Source organism: Sminthopsis crassicaudata, chromosome 4 (genome assembly GCF_048593235.1).
Source record: "Sminthopsis crassicaudata isolate SCR6 chromosome 4, ASM4859323v1, whole genome shotgun sequence".
Lineage (NCBI taxonomy): Eukaryota > Metazoa > Chordata > Mammalia > Dasyuromorphia > Dasyuridae > Sminthopsis > Sminthopsis crassicaudata.
Genome location: NC_133620.1, coordinates 212,123,091 through 212,136,235, shown reverse-complemented (window position 1 = coordinate 212,136,235; position 13,145 = coordinate 212,123,091). Strand labels below are relative to the sequence as shown.

The following is a 13,145-nucleotide window of genomic DNA, read 5'->3' as shown; positions in this document are numbered from 1 at the left end:
GATCCGTTCACAGTCCCACCAACAATGTAGCAGTGTCCCAGTCTACCCATAGCCCCTCCAACATTCATCATTATCTTTTCCTGTCATATTAGCCAATCTGAGAGATGTGTAGTGGTATCTTAGAGTTGTCTTAATTTGCATTTCTCTGATCAATAGTGATCTGAGCACTACAAATAGTTTCAATTTCTTCATCTGAAAATTGTCTGTTCATATCCTTTGACCATTTGTCAATTGGAGAATAGCTTGAAGTATTATAAATTTGAGTCAATTCTCTATATATTTTTTAAAATGAGGCCTGTATCAGATACTGTGGATGTAAACATGTTTTCCCAGTTTATTGCTTCCCTTCTAATCTTGTCTGCACTAGTTTTGTTTGTACAAAAACTTTTTAACTTAATATAATCAAAATTATCTATTTTATGATCAATAATAATTTCTAGTTCTTCTTTGGTCACAAATTCCTTCCTTCTCCATAAATCTGGGAGATAAATGATTCTATGTTCTTCTAATTTGTTTATAATATCATTCTCTATATCTAGATCATGAACTCATTTCAATTTTATTTTGGTATACAGTGTTAGGTGTGGGTCTATGCCTACTTTCTGCCATATTAGTTTCCAATTTTCCCAGAAGTTTTTGTCAAATAATGAATTCTTAGCTTTTAGCAGATTTTTAAAAACAAAGTAATTTTGTGATTTCATCTATAGTTTTTAAGAAAATAGAATTTCAATTGATGCCAGCATTTAATTTTAAAATTATTCAAATTCAAAAATAGTATTATGTTATATAAAGCCTGCTAATAGGGTATAAATATTTTATTGGCCTAGAATTTTCAGTACCCTTTTCTACTTAACAAGATTATTCCTTCTCCAGAGTCCTAATCAGATGCCTCATCTTTTCTGAGAAATGGCCCTAGATTCCAAGACCAGCCTGAATAAATACAGAGATGATCATTAATACTAGAACATTGGCTCCTTGGTGATAAACTCAGCCATGCCTTGAAATAAAAGAAAAAATTAATAATGGGCCTCAATCCTATGTAACCCCTTTCCATTTCTTTAGTGATAGTGGAAGAGTGATTTAAAAGGGGTAGGGGGCAGAGGAAATTAAGAAATACAGAAAAACCAGTAATTTTAACAATTGTATATAATATATAGATCCTGTGGGATCCTTGACCCAGTGCCCAGCAAATAAACATACATGTCGAGAAAGTGAATCATATCCATCCTGACATTCTTACTATGGTCAGAATACAAATGGAATTTACTATTAATGGAATTATTAATTCCATAATTAAATGGAAATGTGATTCTTAGGTTCTCCTTGAAAAGTTAAATGAAGGAGTTCAAACAGTTAGTCTTATTCTTAATCCAAAGTTGACAAGCAATGTCATTTAATGTTACATTTGGTCATTTCCTATCACAGCATTCATGTTAAGGAAATGGAAAAAAAAATACCTTTAAGATATTTGCAGTCAGTACCACTCTCAAAAGAGGAGAGATTGCTGAATGGCAACTATAGAGCAAAAATGTAGAAGTGACAGTGGGAAGCAGGGAATATTCTGACACTCCTAACAGAACTATTGAGTCAAAATGGTATGAGTAGATGTGAGTATGGCCAAGATTCAGCATTATGGGGGGGGGGGGCAGATTTCAATGAATGTCAGGAAATGGAAGAAACAAAAAAGAAAGAGGTCAAAGGGGAAAGAAAGTTAGTCCTAAAATATGGATTCCAATGGACAAAGAGAGGGATGATCACATATGGAATGGACACTAGGTGAAGGGTAAGGTTGAAGTGGATGTGAATGAAGGAGTGGACAGTGAAGTTTGGAGAATCCATTGAGCCCTATAAGGCAGTAGGGCAGTCAGTTAGGTCATTAGATGGGAGAGGGGCTTCAGTATCACTGTGAGACCAAAGTAAAAAAGGGTAGGAATTTGCTTTCTACTGGGGAATGAGCCCAGAGTATCAGCCGAAAGGATGAACTACATTGATACAGTCAGAGGTTAGATTAGGTTTGCTTTTATTCAAGGTTGCTTTGAGTCATCTCTGTAACTCAAGATCCAGGCAAAGCCTTTCACTACCTAGCCTCAAGGCAGACAGTGTTGCTGTCTCCTGTGATATCTACCAACAGTGCCAACATCCAGGAGCTCCCAGGAAAAGTAAAAGCGGGGTCCAGTAATGTTGTATTCTAAGGTTACAATAACAAAAACAATAATAACATAATATTTTGATTTGCAAAGTTATATATATATATATATATATATATATATATATATATATATATATATATATATATATATATATCATTCTCATTGGAAGTCATATAAAATAGGTACTCTAAGTATTATATAATCATCCCTACTTTACATTTAAAGAAACAAGGGCTTAGAAAAATTATAATTTAGTAACGGTAACACAGTTAATAAGGAGCAGAGATGAGATTTGAATCCAATTTCTTCTAACAATCCAGAAGTTTATCATTACCCTATGCTTTTCCTATTCTAATTGTCCTAACTGAAAGATATGCTTTTCATTCAAAAATCCGAATAGTACTTAATGTTTTTATTTTTCTTATGTTTAACCTACCTTTTAACCAGCTATGTAGAATCATCATGCTCTTTATCATTAACTATTAATAGCTAGCATTTGTATAGGGCTTTAAGGTTTTTAATGCATTTTATATTCTCTCATTTGATTCTCACAGTGACCCTGGGATTATCATCAGTATATTACAGATGAGAAAACTGAGGCAGATGAAAGTTAAATGACTCTCCAGAGATTATTCAGCTAATAAGTATTTGGATTTGGGTTTGAACTCAGGTCTTCCTTACTCTGGGTCTAATCCTCCATTCATGCTGCTCCTTAGTGAAGAGTGAAAATGACCTTGTACTAGAAGCTCAAAGGAATGAATTTTAGATCCTATTGTAACATTTATTAACCACATGGTTAATCACAAATAAAAATTAGGCAAATCACAAAAATTCTCTAGATCTAAGTTTCTTCAAGAGGGATATGAATTACTATCATCTTTGAGATAACTTCCAATTTGAACATTCTACAATTCTAACATTGCTTTAAAACAATGTTGGATTTTGGGGTATAGAGAGCTGTTAAGAGTGGGAAACTATCTTCAGTGGTTATATTTACTATATAAATTTCTAACTTATGTGTCTGCATTCAAGCTTCCCATAGGATTTTCTCTTCACACTTCTCTGAAGATCTGGCTATATATTTCCTGCTGGGGAGGAAAAAACTATGAAACCATTCTCCAAGTACTCTCTCCTCCTTTTTTTCTCATCTCCTCGTGATTCAGATATTTTACCTCACAACTTTTCTATTTACTCCAGCTTCAAATGAACTTTTTAAAGAGGTAATTGGGGTTAAATAACTAGCTCACAATCATACAGCTAATAAAGTGTGTGAGGTCAAATTTGGAATCTGGTCCTTCTGACTCCAGAACTGGTGCTCTATCCAAAGTACCACCTAATTGATACTCTGTCAGAAGGAAGATACATTTTGATCATTGAAACCTCACAAGATATCTGAGGTTTACAGATAAGGTTCCTTGTTTAAGGACCAAGCCTTTAAGGCAAATCACTTTGACTTTCTTTGATTGGCTAACAATAGGTCGCAGCCCAAGTCTCCTTTGGTCATGGTTGGACTCTGATGGCTCACAATAAGTATAAACAGCAATTGCTTTTGTTTTGATCAGAAACCTGGAAAGTCTTTTCCTCCCAGAATGATTTTTTTTTTTCCTAACCAGGTAAAAGAGATCATTTTTTTTTACCTCATTTCTTACCTAACTTTAATCATTGAATGGACGTTGTCTCAGACAGACCAAGACCTAGGAAAGAGCTTTAAAAGGCCAAGGTTTCTCATTGTATCTGAGACTATCTCTAGTCAATCTAATTTATAGCTTGCCACTAGATCCAGGTGACTGCAGAGGAAAGGGTAAGAGCTCTTTGCACAGCTCTATCTCATCTAGAATTCAATTCACTTGACCATCATGATATCACCTTCCTTATGTCATGGTCCTCTTCTAGAACAAAAAACAGATAACAACAATAGCTTCATATGAAGAGGTGATTTTCTTCCTTGCCAAATCCAGCTACTTAGTATGTGCTCTTGATTCTATCCCCTCCCCTTGTCTACAAAAAATTATCCCCATTATCATTCCAACACTTTTTTTATCCTCAATTTCTTCCTATCTACTGAATTTTCTCCTGCTATCTACAGACTCATCTTTTCTCAAAAAATCCTTATATGATTTTTGCCATCCTTGCTAACTATTATCCTATATTTCTCCTCCCTTTTATAGTTAAACTCCTATTGAAATTTCTTTATACTTATTTTCTCCAATTTTTCTCTTCTCATTCCCTTCTAAGACCTCTGCAATCTGGCTTCTGATTTCATCATTTACCTTAAACTATCCTCTCCAATGTTATCTTAATTGTCAAATCTAATTGTCAAAATCTAGTCTTTTCTCAGTAGTCAGCTTTTTTGACATTGTTGACCAACTTCTCCTCCTGATTTTTCTCTCCTTTATGGTTTTTTTAATGACACTACTTTTTTCTTGGTTCTCCTAACCCTTTAACATTTTATTCTAGCTATCCTTTGTTAATTTTTATTCTTTAAATTTCTATTAATAGTACCTGTTACCCAAGGTTCTCTCCCAGACCTTCTTCTCTTTTTGTATTGTGATTTAGTGATATTATTGGCTCCAATGGGTTCAAGTATTATTTTATGCAACTTATTCCTAGATCTATGTTTAGTCTAGATTCTCACCTGATTTTCAATCCCATGTTACCAACAACCTTATGGATATCTGGTACTGGACATTGTATAAATATCTTAAATCCAACACATTGAAAACAATAATTTGTTTCCTTAAAATCCTCCCCCTTATCAATTTTCTTATTATTGTTAAGAACATCAATGCCCTCCCAAACACCCAAGCTCATAGCTTCAGTGCAGTCCTCAATTCCTCATTACCACTGATCTCACATTAAAAATCTCTTGCCAAATCTTGTTTTTGCCTTCGCAACATGTTCTCATATATGCAGTCACCTCTCTAGTAAAAGCTTTCCCTACATATATCTCATTAAAATAATTTCACAATTTACTTGTTTTGAATGTTCTCTATTCCCCTTCCCTACTGAAAAAGCAAGAAAAACAAACACATAACAATTATGGAGTTACACAAAACAAATCTCTGATTTAATCATATCCAAAAAAAGGTCTATGTCCATCATTTTTCTATCTGGAGGTGGATAACGTTTCATATTTTAGATTGTGTTGACCAGCTACTAAGTTTTTCAAAGCTTATTATCTTTACAATATTGCTGTTATTGTATAAATTTTCTCTTGGTTCTGCCTACTTTGTTTTGCATCTATTCATACAAGTCTTCCCAGGCTTTTCCAAAACCATTCTCTTCATTTCTTATAGCACAACAATATTCCATCACTTTCATATGCCAAATTGTTTAGCCATTACATAACTGATGATTATCCCCTCAGTTTCCAATTCTTTGCCACCACAAAAAAGAGGTAAAGAAGAGTTCCTACCAAATTGTTTCTATGATATAAATATGCTCTTAATGTCTAAAGTAAAAAAGTTAAAACAGGGTAAGACCAATTTTTCTCATGAATATTGACATAAGTCATTTATTCTCAAGGGTTTGGTCAGACTGGGATACTGAACAAGCATATATCTACTAAGGAGTTTATTGAATTCTTTTCCAATTGTTTTCTTAATGTTGTTTTATCAGTAAAAAACAAATTCCTGCTAAAGTCCTAGAATGAGAAATTATCTTTTAAGAAAATGTCTAGAATGTCGAATACAATGTAAAATAATGTCTTGATTCTTCTTCTCCTCTTTTCTCTCCACTGTTTAGACATCTGATACCTTTTACCTCTCTAACTCTGTTGCTTAATCTTTTGTAATGCCCAGTTTTATTTCATAGTACTTTCCTCCATACTGTAAGTTCAAACTATATCTGAATTTTTTTTCTCACACACTCTTTGCTGTCACTATTTCCTATAACTGGAATGCTTTTGTACATTTTAATGTTAATGTTTAAGATCAACTATACTGTTATTTCCTTCATTAAATCTTCCTTGACTGACCACACATCCTCATTCTCTCTTCTACTCTTCTTGTTGAAAACAGTCTTCCTTATTGAACTAAACTTAGCACTTTGTTTTGATAGCCTTTAATACATTATTATATGATGCTTTATATGCTAGTTATCTTTGGTTTTTGATCCCTCTACTTGACTGCGAAATCCAAGAAGGTCAAAACCTGATTTGATCTTATTTTTGTATCTCTTCCAGGCCCTAGGAATGCACTCTGCATACAGGAAGCAATTTTTAAAAATTTTTTCTCAAAGGAACATTTGTCAAACATAAATTATTATAGAAAACAACTTTGTGGGTTTTAAAGCATCAGTGTTCTGAGGAAACAATTTACTTCAACCATTCTTTTTGAAAATGTGCAGTCCCTAAAGCAAGGTTTGTGGCAATACCAGAAACCAAGTAGGCAGAAAGGAATTAATTTCATCAGATGTACAAATGCATTTAGCCCTTGAAATGACATCAATGTATATGATCACTTAAAAGAATTACAAAGTGGTTTATCAGTAAGTATGAAATGTTCTTGTCAATAGATATCTCTAAAGGGATCTCTAAAGTGTCCCTTTAGAGATACACAAAGTAAAGAAGAGATCAGAATGTGCTGAGACTATGGAAGGATTTTTATTATAGATGAGCGTCTCTCTGCTTTTTTTCAGGTGTTAGGTACAATTGTAGCTTTATTAGACCACCAGGAGGAAAAATTAATAATAATCTGTACTTTCAAAAAAATTAGAAAATTCCTCCTTTGAACAATATTCTTGCTATTGACTACAAAAATTGATATTTCTAAGATCAAAGGTGATGTCTATAAGCCAATAACACATAAACTGTTTAGAAGAGGGAAACTTAAAATAGATACTTCAGAAACTAGAGATATAGAGACTAAAGAAGAATTAAATAAACATTAGGGGAATGAATCAAGGAATAAATAAAATTCTAGAATAGAAAAAAGGATGATAATTAAAAGAATGACATAAATGAGCTTAAAGAATAAAACATGTTGAAGGAAAGTAAAAATAGAAGGATGTTTCTATCTTACTTCACATAGAGGGGGAGAAAAAGTAGATAATTTTTAAAGAGAAAAGAGACAGAAAAATAACTAACACTTTAAACAAAACATGGGGAACAGGTAACAAATAGGTGGAGAAGTAAAGATGAGAGAAAAAAACAGTGAGAATATAGTTGCTTTATAGTAAATTAAGTTAAAAGAACTGAAGAGACATAAACACTCAGCTTATAGGAGAGGAGAGAGATATCTAAATATAAAAGAAAAACCATATAAGAAAGAAAAGGAAGAAAATGTAAAGCTAATCCTCATAATGATAAATGTGAGTACATCAAATAATCCAATAAAATGAAAAAAGTGGCAGCTTGTGTGTATATGTGTGTGTATAATCTCCCATACAATATGTTGCATATAAGAAATTCAACTAAAAAAAGACATATATAAAATAAAAATAAAGGGATATTTTAAAAGTATTATGTATCAGGTGAATCCCAAAAAGCAGAGGTTGCATTCATGCATTCATTTTTTTGAATCCCAAAAAGCAGAATGGTTGCATTCAAATATAGCAAAAAAAAAAAAAATAGATAAAATAAGGATAGTTAAACAAAGAAAGATTATGCTAAAAGAAATCATAGAAAATAAATCAAAACTAATGTTGAGCTTATATGCTCCAAATGCCTTACCATCTAAATTCATAAAAGAAAAATTAACCGAATTATCAGATGAGATATAATATGACAGATTTCAATATCCCTCCTTCAGTTTTAGATAAGTCTTTTAGAAATATAAACAAAATGGAAAATAGAGACTTGAAAAAACTGCTAGAGAAACTAAAACAAAAAACCTAAAATTCCTAAATTTGACTGCTAAAAGATTTCTATTTCTTGGTACTACTTCTTTTAAATAATCACTTATTAGTGTTACAAAGATATTATAATCACACCCCCATTATAGATCATTACACTAAAAATTAGCAATCAGTTCAGGGAGCATTAAAAAGAAAACAGACCCAAATAGAAGCTTCACAATGAATTCCTAAATAATGAGTGAATCAAAGAACAAAACATGGAAACAATTAATTGTGTGAAAGAGCTATAGTTAAAACAGTGTTTGGGAAGAGAAGCATGTATGTGTCTGAGTATGTGTGTACATATATGAACAAAATAGAAAAAGAATTGATCTGAAAATACATTTTAATAGAAAACCAACAAATAAATCTAAAATAAGCAAATAAGGAGGGGATGTGGGGAAATTGGGACACTAATACATTGCTGGTGGAGTTGTGAAAGAATCCAGCCATTCTGGAGAGCAATCTGGAATTATGCCCAAAAAGTTATCAAACTGTGCATACCCTTTGACCCAGCAGTGCTACTACTGGGATTATATCCCAAAGAAATACTAAAGAGCGGAAAGAGACATATATGTGCCAAAATGTTTGTGGCAGCTCTTTTTGTTGTAGCTAGAAACTGGAAGATGAATGGATGTCCATCAGTTGGAGAATGGTTGGGTAAATTGTGGTATATGAAAGTTATGGAATATTATTGCTCGGTAAGAAATGACCAGCAGGAGGAATACAGAGAGGATTGGAGAGACTTAAATCAACTGATGCTGAGTGAAATGAGCAGAACCAGAAGATCACTGTATACTTCAACAACAATACTGTATGAGGATGTATTCTGATGGAAGTGGAAATCTTCAACATAAAGAACATCCAACTCACTTCCAGTTGATCAATGATGGACAGAGGTAGATACACCCAGAGAAGAAACACTGGGAGGGGAATGTAAATTGTTAGCACTACAATCTGTCTGCCCAGGTTGCATGTACCTTCGGATTCTAATGTTTATTGTGCAACAAGAAAATGATATTCACACACATGTATTGTACTTAGACTATATTGTAACACATGTAAAATGTATGGTATTGCCTGTCGTCGGGGGGAGGGAATAGAGGGAGGGGGAGTAATTTGGAAAAATGAATACAAAGGATAATATTATAAAATATATATATATATATATAATAAAAAAAATAAAATAAAATAAAATAAAATAAGCAAATAAGAGAATTTTAAAACTACAGGAGAAATTGATACATTAGAAACCAAAAGTCTATGAACATGTTAAATAAAATTAAAAACTGGTTCTTTGAAAAAAGTTGATCACCCTTTAGCTAATGTGATTAAAAAGAACAGAAAAAAGTTAAGGGACAAAGTGAAATCACAACAAAACTAGAAGAAATAGAAAGAATTATTAGGACCTATTATTGTAGAGGTAAATGCCAACAAAACTTAGAACACACACAAACCTTCCAAAATTTGGAATATCTAAACTAATATCAAATATAGATCTTTAAAAATCCAATTTTAGAAAAAAAATAGAACCACTTATAAAAACCTTGAGGGGAGAGAGGCAAAGAATTCTACATCCTGCCTGATGGATTCAAAGAATGGTTCAGTAAATCTTTTTAAAAATAGTTTAAAACAACACTATAGAAATTATTCTTAAAAAATGAGAAAGCATACTACCAGATTCTTTTAATGAAACAAATGGAGTGCTAACTTCTAAATCAGATAAAGGTAAAACACAGAAGAACTATAGATCAATATCATTAATGAATATTGATTCAATTTTTTTAAAAAATAAAAGTCCATAAAATGAGTCTATGGATTACCCCAAGCATAATTGTTTACATACACACACATACACACACACACACACACACACACACACACACACACAAATATATGCATTTTCAGAGAAAGAGAACATAGAGACAGAGAAAAGGGTAGCTGAGGTGACAAGGACAAAGACATAGGTCATAGGAATAGGGAGGCAGAGTGAGCATTTCTACCCTCTTTTTGCATCTTCCTTCTCCATTCTCCAAAGAAGATTAATTCTTGCCAGTAGGAGTAAGAAGTTAGGACCAGAAGATACTATGGCCTCTGCAGAGAAAGAGGATAAAATTATCTTTTTCTTCTCTTAGACATTATTATTCTAAGGTTTAGGATCATGTTCAATCTGACTTCTGATCATTTTATTATGGAGGGAGTAGAATCCTAAATTCTACATTCAGTGTCTATATCTTTTTCCTAACTAATAACAGTTACACAATCACATAGTTAATAGCAAAAAAGAAAAAAAAAATGCATCCACTTCAGTAGCAAAACAGAAATCAGAGGAGAAAATATACTAGATAATACAGAGTGAAGGAGCTCTCTCTTTGGGGACTGATATAATTCTGTTCAATTAAGAAAGAATATTTGATCTCACTCAAGGGAAAATTCTCTAAAGTATCTAGCATAGCTAGAGATAGGGATATGATAGAGACTATATCTCCATTCATGTATTCACAGGATATTTTCCTTCAATACTCAAAAAAGAGGTTCAAGTCTGCCATCTGCCAGCTGGAAGCCAGAAACATCCAAATCAATTAGAAGCTCAAAGAAGACTTGAAGCTTGAAGAGTCATAAAGGGGAGATGACAGAGCAATTCCATTCTCTCACCAATTTGATTCTGCCATTCATTCAGGGCAAGGTCGTCATTTCACAAAGATGGAGAGAATCTCATATCATAGAGCTTTGGGGCAAGGATTAAAACTGGCAGTGATTCATCAAAGAACTCATTCATCAGACCAAGGTTGTTTTTGTTAGTTGTTTGTTCAATTCTAGAAATGCAAAAAAGGTTCAATGCCAGGGAAACAATAAACATAGTTATATTAACAGCAAAAACATCCCAAACCACACAATGACCTCAATAGATATAGAGAAGGCCTTGGATAAAGTACAGCAGTCATTTGTGACTAAAAAGCAAAATAAAAATGTAAAACCTACAAAGACTTTCCATGTAAGAAGCTTTTGTTATCATAAAAATATTTATCTAAAAGACAAATTCCATATGCAATAGTAATATGTTAGAACACTTTTAATGCTACATCAACTTATCAAAGAATTATTTTAAAGAACTCACTAAAATAATAACAAAATTCACTTGATAAAGTTAAATATATGTGAAATAATAAAAATAGGAGAGAAACAAGGGAGAATATCATTTCCAGACCTCAAATTCTATTATAAAGCAATAGTCATCAAAATCATCTGGTATAGTGGTAGGAAGACAAATTCTCAAGGTGATCCTCGAGGTAGAAACTGGATACTTGGTAGTAGGTGCTGACTCCAGTGTGTAGAACAGTTCCCTAGGTCAAACAGCCTGAGCTCCAGCCATAACCACAGCTATCCAGTGATCTCCTTAACACTGACATATCTTTTCAAAAAACTAACCTTGCACAAGATGAAGTGCAAGGGGGAAAGGGTCATCATGAGAATGAATTTTAATGTTCCCATGAAACACGAAGAGATAACCAACAACCAGAGAATTAAGGCTGTTCTTTTTTAGCATAATTTGGATAATGGAATCAAGTTCATTGTTTGATGAGCCACTTAGACCAATCTGATTATATCCCCATATCTGATACATACTCCTTGAAGCCTGTGGCTGAGGAGTTCAAATTCTTGTGGATTAAAGATGTTTATTACTTAATAATTGTGGGGCCCAGAAGTTGAGAAAGCCTATGCTAAGTTACCTGACTATTCTACCATTTTTCTGGAGAATCTCTGCTTCCATTTAGAAGAAGGAAGAGGCAAAGATGCTTCTGGGAAGAAGATTAAAGCTGAACCAGCCAAAGTAGAAATCTTCCAAATATCCCTCTCCAACCCCGGGGGATACCTATGTCAATAATTCTTTTGGTACTGCTCACTGTGCCCACTGTGCCCATGGTGGAAATGAATCTGTCTCAGAATCATGCCTCTTAATGTAATTTCCTTAAAAAAAATAGGAGCTGACATTTTACCAAGATACCAGAGGGCCCAGGGACATCTTTCTTGGCCATCTTGGATGGAACTAAAGTTGCAAACAAGATTCAGTTAATCAACATTATGCTAAATCAATTCAAAGAAAGGGTCACTGATAACAGGATGTGTTTCACCTTCCTCAAGGTGCTTAACAACATGGAGAGTGGAATTTTTCTTTTTGATCAAGAGAGAGCCAGGATTGTCAAAGATCTGATGGCTAATATTGAGAAGAATGGTCTCAAGATTATGTTACCTGTTGACTTTATCATAGCAGACAAGTTTGATGAGAATGTCAAGAGTGACCAAGCCAATTAGCCTTTGGCAGCTTTGATGGATGGTTGACTGTGGCCCTCAAAGCAAGAAGACCTATGACATAGGTCAAACAGATTATATGGAATGGACCTGTTGGAGTATTTGAGTGGGAAGCTTTTGTTGGGGAACCAAGGAGCTAATGAATAATGTGGTGAAGACCACTAATAGAGGAAGCATCACTATCATAGATGGTGAGGATATTATCCCTTGCTGTACCAAATAGAACACTGAGGACAAAGTTAGCTATGAGAGACTGGGGATAGTGCCAGTCTAAACATGTTAGAAGGCAAGTCTTTCCTGGGGTGGCAGTGACTAATGGATGCCACTTTCCTCCCTGCTGACTCTTTCAATGCCACACTATAATACTTCCTGTCCCTCTTGGTGACATTAAGTAAGTGTATCCCTCAAGTCTCAACTAGTTGTCTGAAGAAGAGGTAATGAAAGCCACCAAAGTAGCTTAATTCAATTCTGTTGTTTCCTGGGCATGCCAGTTGTCGGATCTCATGTGAACTGATTTATTGTGTCTAAACCATTGTTGTGATCCTAGATTATATATGTGTGTATACATACATATTTATTAATATTATATATATAATATTTGTTTCAGAACTTTTTGTGATAGAAAGAATTTGAAGTTAAGTAGATACCCATCAGTTGGGACATACTCACAAAGACAGTGATATATCAATGTGATGGAATATTATTGTGTTGAATGTGATGAATATAGAGATTCATATGTAGTTCTACATGAACTAAACAGAGTAAAGGAAGTAGAACCTAGAAAATAAGATACACAATAACTATTGGCTTAATAGAAAGAATCACCACAAAGCAATCAAAAAGAAATGT

General features: G+C 33.5%; 1 pseudogene; it reads left to right on the top strand.

Annotated features, from left to right (window-relative positions):
* The first annotated feature begins 10,881 nt into the window (after nt 1–10,881).
* On the top strand, nt 10,882–12,608 carry LOC141540702 (phosphoglycerate kinase 1-like; annotated as a pseudogene).
* The last annotated feature ends 537 nt before the right edge of the window (nt 12,609–13,145 follow it).